The following is a 15,046-nucleotide window of genomic DNA, read 5'->3' as shown; positions in this document are numbered from 1 at the left end:
TTTTTTAATGTTTTTTTTTACCTTAACGGACCAATAGAAAACCTTTCTACATTTTTAGATTTTTGTTAAAATTAGCAGGACATGGCTCAGGTCCTGTTAAGTCTAAATGTCCTTCTAGTGTGGTGTGTATTCTGACGAAATGTCCTTCTAAACCACATTTACCAACAAACACCTACACACACACAGACACTGCCACTGCATGAAGACTGCTGGCTTTTTAACCCCGTTCATATTTATAAATTCTTTAGTCATACAAAAATGACTTCAAAAGTTGTTATGCTCAATAAATAGAGAAACTCTTTCAATTGATCATGTTAATTCTAAGTCCTGAACAGAAGAACCAACACTAATGATCCTCTGTGGTCCATGAACCACAGATTGAGAAACTGTGAAGGGAAACTGCGATCACTTTAGTTCTGCAATGAAATAATATATTTGACCCTCAAATGGTTGAGATTTATTTTTCTTCTCCTTGTTGAAGATCTATGCTGTATTTACATATGAGTATGGGAATAAACAAAACATCTTTCAGGGTTAAGAATCAGAGATCATTAATACTGCAGTGTTTATAACATTTTGGTAAACCAGATAATATTTGTGGCATTTAAATTGAATAGAAGAAAATTCTTATAAAATAGAGCTGTGATACAATTGAACTAAGATGTTAAAAAGACCTTTTGTTTTCCTGGAACTATTTGTTATCACAAAACCTGAAATTAGTGAAGCTTCAGCAGAAACTTGATCAATTTGTTGTTGTGATCCTAAATTATATTGAGATTTCTGCTTTGACTGTCAACACTTAAAACAGGATCCTGTAGTTTAGAGTTCAATTCAAACATTAAAATATGTTGTTAAAAGGAGAAAAATCAGACAATCTTGAAGCTTCAGTCAATTTGATAATTACAATTTGAGAAAATAGACAAAATGAGGACTGAATGGAAATTATTAACTGGGATGAAATTTTGACTGGTTCCAAATTCTGACTATTTGTTTGTCTGTTTCATGTTGGAGTGAATGTTTGTGTTTTGTGTTTGATAAATATTGTTCACTAAACTAAAATTAGTTAGTGTTTGATTAAGCAGCTTAATTAATGAATTAGCTCTGAATGAAACAGAAAATATTAAGATTTTCCTGCTTCATGCTTCAAAGCATTGACCTCTGACCTTCATGGGATGGGAATGTTTTACTTTAATTAGGACTTTCTGAAAGGCAGAGTTAATAAAAACATTATTTTAATGTAAATATTTAAATTTAAACAAGAAAAGAACAGAATGAGCATAAAATGAACCAAATGTAGAAGAAAAATGTTTTTATTTAAAACATGAAGAAAAACTGCAGCAAATTTACAAAAGGAAGATTTAATATTCAAATCTGACATGTTGAGAAAAATAGGAGCCGATAGAAACAGAAAATGATCAGATTGAGAAAAACTTAGAGCATCTCAGACTCCAGGAATAATCATTCCATCAATATTTCAAAGAAATCTGATGAATGAAAGAAAAAATAAGAGAAACAACATCTTGATATTCAGTGTGAAGCTTTAACTGGAAACAAAGAGAAAAACATGTGGATCCTGGAATAATCCTGGAATAATCCTGGAATAATTCCAGCTTTCTTATTTAAAGGACTGGAAGGAGAAAACTTTTCCAAAGGACTCAATCAGAATCGTTTCATCAAGAAATAGATTGTAGAGACTGAACTATCTGTTCAACAGTGAGAGAGTTTCTCTGACAGGAGGAAAAACTTTAGACTCTTGAGACTCAAATCAGCTCAGAATCACTGAAGAACCAGAACTGGACCACAAACCCAAACCCAGGGATCAGAGGTTCAGTGAATGTGGTGTTGAAGGTGTGGAGGAGGATCAGTGAGTCAGAGGAGATTCTGTAGAAGGACAGAATGCCAGCAGGACAGTCCACATACACTGCTACTCTGTTAGAGTCAGAGGAGGAATAGAGATGAGTTTCTCTGTCATTGTCCCAGACAGAGTAACCATTAAAATCAGAGCATCTCAGCCTCCAGGAATGATCATTATATCCAAACAAACAGTCTCCACTGTCTCCTTTCCTCCTGATTCTTCTGTAACTCACTGATATAAAAACTTCTCCTCTCCACTCAACCTCCCAGTAACAGCGACCAGTCAGACCAGTTCTACAAAGCAGCTGATCCCACTTATCAAATCTGTCTGGATGATCAGGATATGACTGAAGCTCCTCCACACGTGTCACCTTCCTGTTGTCTTCAGACAGTTTGAGATCTCTGCTCACTGTGTTTGTGTCGATGGTGAGTTGACAGGAATCTGGAGAACAAACACAATCCAGCTGCAGTTATTGATCATTTATTGACACTTTGACTCCTGAATGAGTGATGTGACAGTTTGAAGATGGTTGAATGTGAGCTGCTTTGTTGTCATGAATCAGATGAAAAACACACTTACATCTCCATGGACCTGGAGTCAAGAATCGGCCTCCAGCAGGCTCCACCCTGAAAGGAGGAGGGGGGTCAGACCATCAGTCTCTTTCAGCAGCAAACATGGACATTACATGTCTCTCAGACACACATTGTCCTCCACTGAGACAGGAACAGTCCATCATCTGGATTGCAAACTGCAGTGGATGTAGGAAGGACAGTTGGTGCTGCTGCAGCACAACTCATTTCTCTAAACACAGGAAAAGCTCCAACAGAGAGGAGAAAGGAAATCCCTCAGTAACAACCTGAAGAAACTCACTGAAGCCTAAAAGGACATCAGGAAACTAAGGAAACATTTCTGGAAGCTCAACCTGATTTAATAATCAGCATTAAAATACAATCAATCTAAACTCTGATCAACACCTGGATACCTGATCCATCCACACTCCCACACACAGATGAAGGAATGAAACACTAAACAGCCTTGCTGCTGAAAACCTGCTGTGGCCTCACTGTAATATCCAGAAATACAAACATTAAAAAGGAGAAGCTGCATCACATTCAACAAAGATTCAACAAGAATCAAAGATTTGAAGCTGATAAACATTCAGCTTCAAACTAAATGTTTCCCAGTAGACTGACTAAAGACATTTCTCCTCTTCCTCCTCTATCAGACCTTCTCTGCTCCTGCAGCAGGTTCCTCCATACCTGAGAGCTTCCAGTCTCCAGTGGGATCCTTCAGTCCAGCCGACAGCAGCTTCACTCCTGAGGCTCCTGGATGATTGTAGCTCAGGTCCAACTCTTTCAGATGGGAGGGGTTGGAGGTCAGAGCTGAGGCCAGAGAAGCACAGCCTTCCTCTGAGACCAAACAGCCTGATAAGCTGCAGACACACAATTCATCACATGATTGAGAAAATGACAACATTGAGGTAGAGACCAAGATCTGAACTGAGGAAGGAAGGAAGGAAGGAATGAAAGATGGAAGGATGGATGGATGGATGGATGGAGTTGTAATTATGTTTATTTTTGCACTTTAGATGCAGCAATTTGTCAAGAGCCCAGAGTTACCTGAGAGTTTCCAGGTTGCAGTTTGGACTCTTCAGTCCAGCAGAGAGAAGCTTCACTCCTGAATCCTGCAGGTTGTTGTTACTCAGGTCCAGTTCTCTGAGACTGGAGGACTGGGAGCTGAGAACTGAGGACAGAGCTTCACAGCTTCTCTCTGAGAGGTTACAGTAACTCAGTCTGAGGAGACAGGGAGAAAAATTTGTTAAAGTTCATTAGAAATCTGTTTAAGTTTGTTAAAGAGAAAAATCTGTTTAAGTCCGGTTCAAACGTCCGATTCACACCAGATGTTCAAACGTTCCGGTTTGAACGTCACCATGATGGCCTAGCTGTAAATGGTTTCCCTGAAATCCTAAGAAATTTAAAATGTAACCCACTGAAAAGAGAAAAACATATATATAAATGTGAAAAAGAACTGGGGTGAGCAAATTACTTCAAAACTGATGCTTTTTATCGCCAAATAGATGTTTAAAGTTCAGAATATATTGCTAGCATGTTGACTAATGCTAACCACTAATCATCTCTAATTGAAGAAGTTCTGCTGCAACTTTTGACTTAAACTCAGGAACCAACAGAGGTAATATGGCTGAATCCGATTTAGGATTCGTTGACATCACCAAACTAATAGAGAATCACCCACTTCTTGTATCCACATAACATAATGTAGGTTAGATTACATTCTTATATTCAAAAAGGATTTGTTTAAATTCAAAACCTTTGAAATTGGTCCCTGAACAATTTCTGATCAGAATCCAGTTTATGCTGATTTTTGTCTGAACAGGAAAAATAGATCCACCTTATGGAGGTTAAACACAAATATTCTAAACTACCCAATCAATAAAGAGAATTTAAAGAAAGAAAAAAAAATTAGCTCAAAATGATAATGACGACGTGTCACCAGCAATATTATGGGATGCACTGAAGGCAGTGATTAGAGGGAAAATAACCTAAAAAGAGAAAATATACACAAACGTAAATACTTGGAAGATAAACAGCTAGAGCTTCAACACCAGCACTCCGTGACTATGAACGCATTAAATCTGATATTGTAAAATTTTAAAAAGAATTAGGTGACCGAAGCATGATTGATGTACAGAGAATAAATAATTTTTAACAAGCAGCAGCACTGTGATGCAGGGGGAAAATCACTAAAACTTCTTATGTATTAACTCAGAAAACAGCAAACAGAGAGGAATATAAAATAAATCCTCTAAATGGTCAAATAGAAACTAAAGAGGAGAAAATTCAACAATATTTTCAGAATTGTTACAGGAAACTTTATTCCCAAACCATGTCAGAGGAACAAAATAAAATGTTAATAACCAACAAAGAAATTCATTCAGGAATTAAAAGACTAAAAGGGGGAAAATGGCAGGAGTGAATATAGTGTTTGGATTTGGCCCAAAATGAAACAAAATAATGAAGGATCATTTGACTCCCACCTTGCAGAAAACATTTAATTGGGGAATGGAGGAAAAATTGTATCCCCCTCATGGAGGGAAGCAAGAATCTCTATAATTCAGAAAGAAGGAAAAGATAACCTAGATTATAGTAACTACAGCCCAATCAGTGTATTAAATATTGATTATAAGTTGTTCATTTCCATCATCTCAGAGACTGGAAACAATTTCACCAGGACTAATACATAAAGATCAAACAGATTTTATCAAACACCATCAAGTTCAGAACAACATTAGGAAAGTTTTGCACATAATGAACCAGGTTCATAGACAAAAACTAGAGACTCTAGTGATAAGATTAGTCTCTGAAAAGGCATTTGATTCTGTGAGGTGGTCCTTTTATATCAGGTACTTGAGAGATTTGGATTTGATAAATTTATAATAAATACTATTTATTATAAAGACCTTAGTGATTAATTCATACTGCAGTGAGGTCCTCCACAGGGTGGCTGCATGTTGCCAGTCCTCTTCACCTTGTTCATAGAACCATTGAGCCGATGGATCAGACAGAGTCAGGATATCAGTGGAGTCAGAACCACAGCAGGGGATCAACAATTGGCTCTATTTGTTACTTGTTACTTGTTATATCTCATCCTATGCAGGTTCTCCCAAAATAATGAAAATGTTATCAGAATTCGGTTTGTTCTCAGGATACAGGGTTAATGTGAGAAAACACAGGTACTAATGCTAAATTATGATTCACCATTTTGAAATTAAGAATCGCTATCAATGGCAATGGGATGTGGATGGTGTTAGGTATCTCGGGGCGGTGATACATCGTGACCCTACTAAAATGTTTGAGGACAATTATGAACAAAAGTCGGATATCAAAGATAGAATGCCCAAATACCTTTTCCAACCTACACTCCAGTTAGATTAAACATCCTTCCCCAAATGTTGTATATTTAAATCCCTGCCAGTTCCCATACCCTCAAGACATTTTGTAAAATGGGATAAGATGCTGTCAAAATACATTTGGAAAGGGAAAAAAGCCAGAGTCAAATAAAAACTTTACCATTAAGAAAGGACAAAGGAGGTTGTGGGCTTTCTTGTTTATGAGAATATTTTTGTGCAGCTCAATTGAGACCTTTGATATGTTTTTGCTGTCCGGATTACACTGTGGGATGGAAGATGTGGAAGGGGAAACAGTCAAAACAACACAGATTAAAGCCATAATAGCCGACAAAATCGCAAAGCAAAATTCATTTGGCAGATGAACCAAAATCACAAGGAATGTTATCAGCCTGGAATGAAGCAATTAGAATATGTGGTTTAGAAAAGGCCTCTAAAGGTTTAAGATGGTTCGCTTACGATTCAGATTTCATCCCAAATCAACATGATGATGGATTAAAGAAGTGGATTTCAAAAGGCCTCACTAGTTACTATTCTTTTGTCCACAAGAGGGCGTTCCAATGTTTTGAGACCTTAAAAAGAAATTCCAATTTATGCGCAGATGAATTTTTCAAATATCTCCAGAGCAGAACTTATTTTAATCAGGATATAAAAGTACATTTTCATAATTTCAAATTTGTGGAAACATTTATATTAGTATTTAAATCAAAATCCGGAAAAACTTTTTCCAGGTTGAACATCGCCATCCTGTGGTGTTAGAAGGACGACACTGCTTATTTGAAAATGAAGTGGCGAAAAGAAAGCAGCCTGACGAATCCAGAAGAAGATTGGGACCACATCTGTAAGATACCTTACAAGATCGAAGGTTTGGCGTGAATTTTGCTGGAAAAGCCTTAGAAGATTGTTCACAACCCCAGAGCAGAAACGATGTCAGTGAAGGGCTGATACCTGCTGGAGATGAGGCAGGTACGCTGCCAATCATTTACATGTTTCCTGGAACTGTAAAACCATCCAGCAATATTGTTGGATCCATGAACATTTACATAACGTATTTGCATTTAATTTTCCTTTAACCTTTGAATGCATATTGTTATGTAACATACCGGCCGACAAACTGAACTATAATGATGAGAAACTTCTGTACATTTTGCTGGCGGGGAGCAAAAAGAGCCTCACAAGAAAATGGTTTAAACAGGAACCTCCAACAACCGAGGACTGGATTAATGTAGTGAAAGAGAGACTATTGGAGAGACTGTCTTTTTCCATTAATTTGCAGAGGGACACTTTCTATATGATGTCTGACTAGGATGGAACGCTCCCCGGATCAGGAACACGATATTCCAAAACGAGCTGATAAATCGACTGTAGACGGAGTGACTGCTTCCCTCGCTCCTTCCCCCCCTCCCTCTCTGCTCCTCCAATCATTCACAGGATTCAATGGATACCAATGAAGAAATGTCTTCCGGACCACAGTTTCTTAAATTTACAGATGGAATGAAACAGGTTCGCCTCGGCACGTCTCTCCTTAGTACTCACGTAGCAGACCTCAATACATTTAAGCAACCTGCCCCTGACTTTCCACAGGATCCATCACTCTGTGTTTCTGAGGTCTGAGGCCTGGGACCTGATATTATCTTTACACCTGTCTCCATCCAGAATGTATCTGGCCCCCGGGTTCTGCAGAACAGGACATTACCTGTCCAGATCACTACAAGAAAATTTACAAAAAATAGAAATATGAAATTCAGCGGTCCTAATTCAAACCTCAGGCTGATCCCCTGTCTAAAGGAACCTCAGACTGAAAATCTTTTGGCCTCCAAGTCACTTAAAATAGCACTTTTAAATATCAGATCACTCTGTGTTAAGCTCTATTAATTAATGATTTCATCACTGAGTATAATGTTGATGTTATGTTTCTGACAGAAACATGGTTGAATGACGATAATGACCAAATTGTACTAATTGAATCAGCGCCTCCTGACTACAATTTTTTAAGTGAGAATAGAAAACATAAAAAAGGAGGAGGCGTGGCTTCTATATTTAAAAATACCATAAACTGTAGTAAAATCTCTTTCGGTCATTTCACATCTTTTGAGTATCTTGGAATTCAGGTTAAAGGCTACAAACAAACTTTGACTCTAACTTTATACAAAACTCCAACATATGTGGAAAATTTCTTTACTGACTTGAATGATCTTCTTTCTCTCATATGCATTGATTATGATTGTTTAATAATTGTTGGTGATTTTCACATTCATGTGGACAAACCCGAAAACAGAGGAGCAAAAAAGCTCTCTGATATTTTAGAAAATTTTGGATCAGCCTGCTTTTTTGCCTTGGAAATTGTTTCCTACTGATCATGGCAAGAAAACAACTTCCTTGAGATCTGAATCTTCAGCAATTCCAGACTCTAAGTTTGCATCCTCATCTGTTGGAAATGAATTGAACTTGAGTATTGATTTCCCTGAATAAATGTTAAATTAACACAACATGTCAAACAAGCAACACACTCAAGGACACACACTGGACCTGGTTATCAGTAAGGGTGTGAATATTTCCAATGTCTCTGTAACTGATGTTGCCCTGTCGGATCATTTTGTTGTTATCTTTGAAGGTTCTTTATTCTTTGACCCACTTGGACAAACAGCTACTGTCACAAAACGTTCTTTCACAGAAAACACAGCAGAAACATTTAATCAAATCTACTCTTCCTCCTCACCCTTAAGCTGTAATGATGTAGATAAGTTGGCAGATGATTTTCAGTCTAAAGTCTCATATCATTGATTCCATTGCCCCAATTAAAGTAAAGGTTTTGACTGGTAGAAAGAAATCTCCATGGAGAAAAGCACAAATAGTTCGGTCTGCAAGACAAGTCTGCCGCAGGGCAGGACGACAATGGCGTAAAACTCAACTTCACATTCATCACGACATCTACAAAGAAAAACTACGTAACTATCACTTAGCACTAAAACATGCAAGGGAGGCTTTCTTTGCAGATGTCATAAACAAAAACATCAACAATGCTCGAGCTTTATTTGCAACAGTTGACAGGCTCACAAACCCTCCAGTGAAGTTACCACCTGAACTCCAATCTAATGTTGCCTGTAATAAGTTTTCTGATTTCTTTTCAGATAAAATCCAAAAAATCAGAGGATTAATCTGCACATCAACTTCAAAGTCAGAACCATTGCTGTACCAGAACAAAACAAATACAGAAAAAATGACCCATTTTCAACTACTTAATTATAAAACTCTAGAACAAATTATAAGTCAATTAAGTTCAAGCTCCTGCTGTCTGGATGTCCTACCCACACGTTTCTTTAAGAAAGTCCTGCCTGTTATTGCTACTGATCTGATCCAAATAGTAAACTCATCACTCACATCAGGCGTTTTCCCCCAAGCTTTGAAAACAGCAGTCATCAAACCACTGTTAAAAAATAACAACCTGGACAAATCGCTATTGCAGAATTACAGGCCGACCTCTGACCTCCCATTCATCAGCAAAATTATTGAAAAAACTGTGTGTGAACAATTAAATAATTTCCTCATGACGACCAACTGCTTTGACACTTTCCAGTCTGGTTTTTGTGCTCACCACAGCACGGAGACTGCCCTCGTAAAAAGTATTCAATGACATCCATATAAATACGGACTGTGGGAGAACCACGGTGTTGGTTCTGTTGGACCTCAGTGCAGCCTTTGACACTGTCGACCATGACATATTACTGAATCGACTGGAGAGTTGGATTGGACTCCGATTCGGTGCTCGACTGGTTTGAATCCTACATAAAGAACAGGGATTTCTTTGTCTCAATTGGAAACTTTTCATCAAAGAGGTCAAAGGTCACATGTGGGTACCCCAAGGTTCAGTCCTAGGACCCCTCTTATTCAATATTTATATTCTCCCACTAGCTCAGGTTATAAAAGGAAATAATATTAGCTACCATAACTATGCGGATGACACACAACTCTACATTACGATGTCACCAGGTGACTCTGAACCTATCCAATCACTGAATAAATGTTTAGAACAGATAAATGTGTGGATGTGCCAAAACTTTCTCCAACTGAACAAAAACAAAACTGAAGTCATTATTTTTGGACCTAAAGAGGAACGATCTAGAGTCAATGCACAGCTTCAGTTATTACAACTAAAAACTAGCGATCAGGCCCGAAACCTGGGAGTAGTGATGGACTCGGACTTGAACCTTGCAAGCCACATAAAGACAATTACAAAGTCGGCCTTCTATCACCTGAAGAACATCTCTAGGATTAGAGGATTAATGTCTCAGCCAGATCTAGAAAAACTCATTCATGCGTTTGTCTTTAGTCGCATTGATTATTGCAACAGCATCTTCAGGCCTGTCCAACAAATCAATCAAACAGCTGCAGTTGATCCAGAACGCTGCTGCTCGCGTTCTCACTAGAACCAGGAAGATAGAGCACATAACACCAGTTTTAAAGTCCCTCCACTGGCTCCCTGTAGCTCAAAGAATAGATTTTAAAATACTGTTGTCAGTCTACAAAGCACTGAACGGTTTAGCACCACAATACAGTAAAGATCTGCTGTTGTTGTATCAACCTTCCCAACCTCTCAGGTCTTCTGGTTCTGGTCTGCTTTGCATCCCCAGAACCAGAACCAAGAGAGGAGAAGCAGCTTTCAGCATCTATGCACCAAAAATTTGGAACAAACTTCCAGAAAACTGTAAAACAGCGGAAACCCTGACTTCCTTTAAATCTCTACTAAAAACACACTTGTTTAGAACTGTATTTGAAATGTAATTTTTTTTTTTGGTAGGTTGGAATCCTTGTCAAATAGTATTTTGACTAAAGTACCAAAGGGTTGGAGGCCCAGCTGATACTTCTCAGCTAAATTCCCAGGTTGGAGGCCTTGTCAGAACAACTTGACTAAATTCCAAAGGGTTGGAGGCCCAGCTGATATTTCTCAGCTAAATTCCTAGGTTGGAGTCCTTGTCAAATAGTATTTTGACTAAAGTACCAAAGGGTTGGAGGCCCAGCTGATACTTCTGAGCTAAATTCCCAGGTTGGAGGCTTTGTCAGAACAACTTGACTAAATTCCAAAGGGTTGGTGGCCCAGCTCATATTTCTCAGCTAAATTCCCAGGTTGGAGGCCTTGTCAGAACAACTTGACTAAATTCCAAAGGGTTGGAGGCCCAGCTGATATTTCTCAGCTAAATTCCTAGGTTGGAGTCCTTGTCAAATAGTATTTTGACTAAAGTACCAAAGGGTTGGAGGCCCAGCTGATACTTCTCAGCTAAATTCCCAGGTTGGAGGCTTTGTCAGAACAACTTGACTAAATTCCAAAGGGTTGGTGGCCCAGCTCATATTTCTCAGCTAAATTCCCAGGTTGGAGGCCTTGTCAGAACAACTTGACTAAATTCCAAAGGGTTGGAGGCCCAGCTGATATTTCTCAGCTAAATTCCCAGGTTGGAGGCCTTGTCAGAACAACTTGACTAAATTCCAAAGGGTTGGAGGCCAGCTGATATTTCTCAGCTAAATTCCTAGGTTGGAGTCCTTGTCAAATAGTATTTTGACTAAAGTAGCAAAGGGTTGGAGGCCCAGCTGATATTTCTCAGCTAAATTCCCAGGTTAGAGGCCTTGTCAGAACAACTTGACTAAATTCCAAAGGGTTGGAGGCCCAGCTGATATTTCTCAGCTAAATTTCTAGGTTGGAGTCCTTGTCAAATAGTATTTTGACTAAAGTACCAAAGGGTTGGAGGCCCAGCTGATACTTCTCAGCTAAATTCCCAGGTTGGAGGCCTTGTCAGAACAACTTGACTAAATTCCCAGAGGGTGTAGAATCCCAGTTGGTTCAACTAAAATCTACAAGAGAGGTGTTTTGAGTCCCTCATTTTATGAGGACTTCCCATAAGGAAGAATCCTCGCACTGATAGAAAATTGTTTGTTGCTGCGGTTTTTATTGCCATGTCATTGCTGTTGTGTGTGTGTGTGCATACAAGAGTGAGTGGTGCTCATCTCTCTCTGTGAGTAAAACTTTCTATCCTCGGAATTAGAATCCTAAGTGAAGAACCGGACTGAGGCTAGTCTTTAAGTTGCATGACTTTGTGTTTTGTGTTTTGATGTAAAGCTCTTTGAAATGCCTTGTTGCTGAAATGTGCTATATAAATAAAATTTGATTGATTGATTGATATGGACAAAGTGGACAGAATATGGCAAAATTGTTATGTCTGATGTTTCATAAACCTTGTTATCATTCAGACTGATGTTTTGATTTGATATGCAATGTCAATGATTGTTGGTAATCAGGCTACCTGCCACTCTCACTTCAGCTCTGGTTGGTTTTTGTTGGTTTTGCTTTGTCTTTTTTTTTGTGTGTTTTTTTTGTCAATGAAAAAAGTGTGAAAACAGAGTGTAAAAATGAGAACAAATTAAATATAATTATATCATTGTATAATGTGCTTTCTCAATAAAAATGTGAATATAAAAAAAGTTCTTCAAAATGGATCTTTTACTGTCCAGTAAAAAAAGTTCTTCTTGAACTGATTTAAGGAACAGTTTTTTTAATGTCTGTATGTTGCCTTTTGTTGTGAACTGTTAACCAGAAAACTAATGTACAGGAGAAACACCCATCTCACAGTAATACATCTATTATTATTTTACTCTATTATTGGAAAAACATTTGCATCACAACTGATAGACTATAATGGACAGAAATCTGGTTTCACCAGGATTGAGAACATTTTACCTGAGAGTTTCCAGGTTGCAGTTTGGACTCTTCAGTCCAGCAGAGAGAAGCTTCACTCCTGAATCCTGCAGGTTGATGTTACTCAGGTCCAGTTCTCTGAGACTGGAGGACTGGGAGCTGAGAACTGAGGACAGAGCTTCACAGCTTCTCTCTGAGAGGTTACAGTCACTCAGTCTGTGGAGACAGGGAGGAAAAATATTTTACTTTCCAATCAATTATGTTCTTTTTTGAAAAAGAACATAATTGAACATGCATATTATACGTATTGTTGCACATATCTATGTTGTCTTTTGTTGTGAATTGATTTGGTCAATTGTCGGGTCAAAATCTTTGAAGGACTGATCTAAAAAGAACAAGGACGCTGGAAATGAAACTTTTGAATTCCACAATAAAACTAAATTGATCCAATCTCAGTTTTAGCAGAGAGATGAGTTTTGCTTCTTTAATAATGTATAATGATGATGGGGTTTTTGTGGTGATAATGTTACATATTAATATACATTCTCCCGATGTATCCCTGTGGGCAACATCTTGGAGACAATACATCAATAAATAAACTAAAACCACATGAATAAATATTTAGCACATCATTAAATGTTTTCATTTGATCAATAATAAATGCATTAATCTGTGTCCTTACAGAGCTTTGTTGGAGGCTTTAACCACTGGCAGCAGCCTCAGAAGAACCTCCTCTGAAGCAGAGTATTTCTTCAGGTCAAACACATCCAGATCTTTTCCTGATGTCAATAAGATGAAACCCAGAGCTGACCACTGAGCAGGAGACAGTTTATCTGTGGAGAGACTTCCTGAAATCAGAGACTGTTGGATCTCCTCCACTAGAGAACGATCATTCAGTTCATTCAGACAGTGGAACAGATTGATGCTTTTCTTTGCAGACACATTCTCATTAATCTTCTCCTTGATGTACTGAACTGTTTCCTGAATGGTCTGTGAGCTACTTCCTGTCTGTGTCAGCAGACCTTGTAGGAGTCTCTGATTGGTCTGCAGTGAAAGTCCCAGGAGGAAGCGGAGGAACAAGTCCAGGTGTCCATTTGGACTCTGTAAGGCCTGGTCAACAGCTCTCTGATGGAGAGACTTTAATTTAGGGTTGATTAAATAAGGAAGCTGTCTGAAGTGTAAATGAGTTTTCCATCAGGTTGATACCAGAGTTGATGAAGGTCAGATGAACATGAAGAGCAGCCAGAAACTCCTGAACACTCAGATGGACGAAGCAGAACACCTTGTCCTGGTACAGACCTCTCTCCTCTTTAAAGATCTGTGTGAATACTCCTGAGTACACTGAGGCTGTTCTGATATCGATGCCACACTCTGTCAGGTCTGATTCATAGAAGATCAGGTTTCCTTTCTGCAGCTGATCAAAAGCCAGTTTTCCCAGAGAACCAATCATCTTCCTGCTCTCTGGGACTCCAGTGAGGATCTGTTTCAGCTCCTCCATCATACTTGACCTTCTTCACTTTGGTCTGAACCACCAGGAAGTGGATGTACATCTCAGTCAGGCTTCTGGGCAGCTCTCCTCCCTCTCTGGTCTCCAACACATCCTCCAGAACTGTAGCAGTGATCCAGCAGAAGACTGGGATGTGGCACATGATGTGGAGGCTTCGTGATGTCTTCATGCGGAACATGATCCTGCTGGCCTGTTTCTCATCTCTGAATCTCTTCCTGAAGTATTCCTCCTTCTGTGGGTCATTGAACCCTCTGACCTCTGTCACCATGCCAACACACTGAGGAGGGATCTGATTGGCTGCTGCAGGTCGTGTGGTTATCCAGAGGAGAGCAGAGGGAAGCAGTTTCCCCCCTGATGAGGTTTGTCAGCAGAACATCCACTGAGGTGGACTCTGTAGCATCAGTCAGGATCTCCTTGTTGTGGAAGTCCAGTGGAAGTCGACTCTCATCCAAGCCATCAAAGATGAACAGAACCTGGAAGTGTTCAAAGCTGCAGATTTCTTTGGTTTCAGTAAAGAAGTGATGAACAAGTTCCACCAAGCTGAACTTTTTCTCTTTCAGCACATTCAGCTCTCTGAACGTGAATGGAAATATGAACTGGATGTTCTGGTGGGCTTTGTCTTCAGCCCAGTCCAGAGTGAACTTCTGTGTTAGGACCGTTTTCCCAATGCCAGCCACTCCCTTTGTCATCACTGTTCTGATTGGTTGATCTCTTCCAGGTGGGACTTTAAAGATGTCTTCTTGTCTGACTGTTGTTTCTGGTCTGTGTGGTTTCCTGGATGCTGTTTCAATCTGTCTGACCTCATGTTCATCATTGACCTCTCCAGTCCCTCCCTCTGTGATGTAGAGCTCTGTGTAGATCTGGTTCAGAAGGGTTGGACTTCCTGCTTTAGCAATTCCCTCAAACACAGACTGGAACTTCTTCTTCAGACCAGATTTAAGTTGATGTTGACAAACTGCAGGAAGATGTCCTACATTAACAAAATAACAAAAATCAGACATTAAATAAAATCATCTTTTGAATTTTATTCCATCACTTCAGCAAATGTGTAATTTATCATTTCAAATCTCTTTA

At 39.0% G+C, this 15,046-nt stretch overlaps 1 pseudogene; it reads right to left on the bottom strand.

Annotated features, from left to right (window-relative positions):
• LOC129379580 (NACHT, LRR and PYD domains-containing protein 3-like) overlaps nt 1–15,046 on the bottom strand; it is a 132,259-nt pseudogene that overhangs the window by 59,079 nt on the left and 58,134 nt on the right.

This window comes from Poeciliopsis prolifica, unplaced genomic scaffold (genome assembly GCF_027474105.1).
Source record: "Poeciliopsis prolifica strain line A6 unplaced genomic scaffold, Auburn_PproV2 SCAFFOLD059, whole genome shotgun sequence".
Classification (NCBI taxonomy): domain Eukaryota; kingdom Metazoa; phylum Chordata; class Actinopteri; order Cyprinodontiformes; family Poeciliidae; genus Poeciliopsis; species Poeciliopsis prolifica.
Note: the sequence above shows the minus strand (reverse complement) of the source record. Positions and strands in the feature narration are given on the sequence as shown.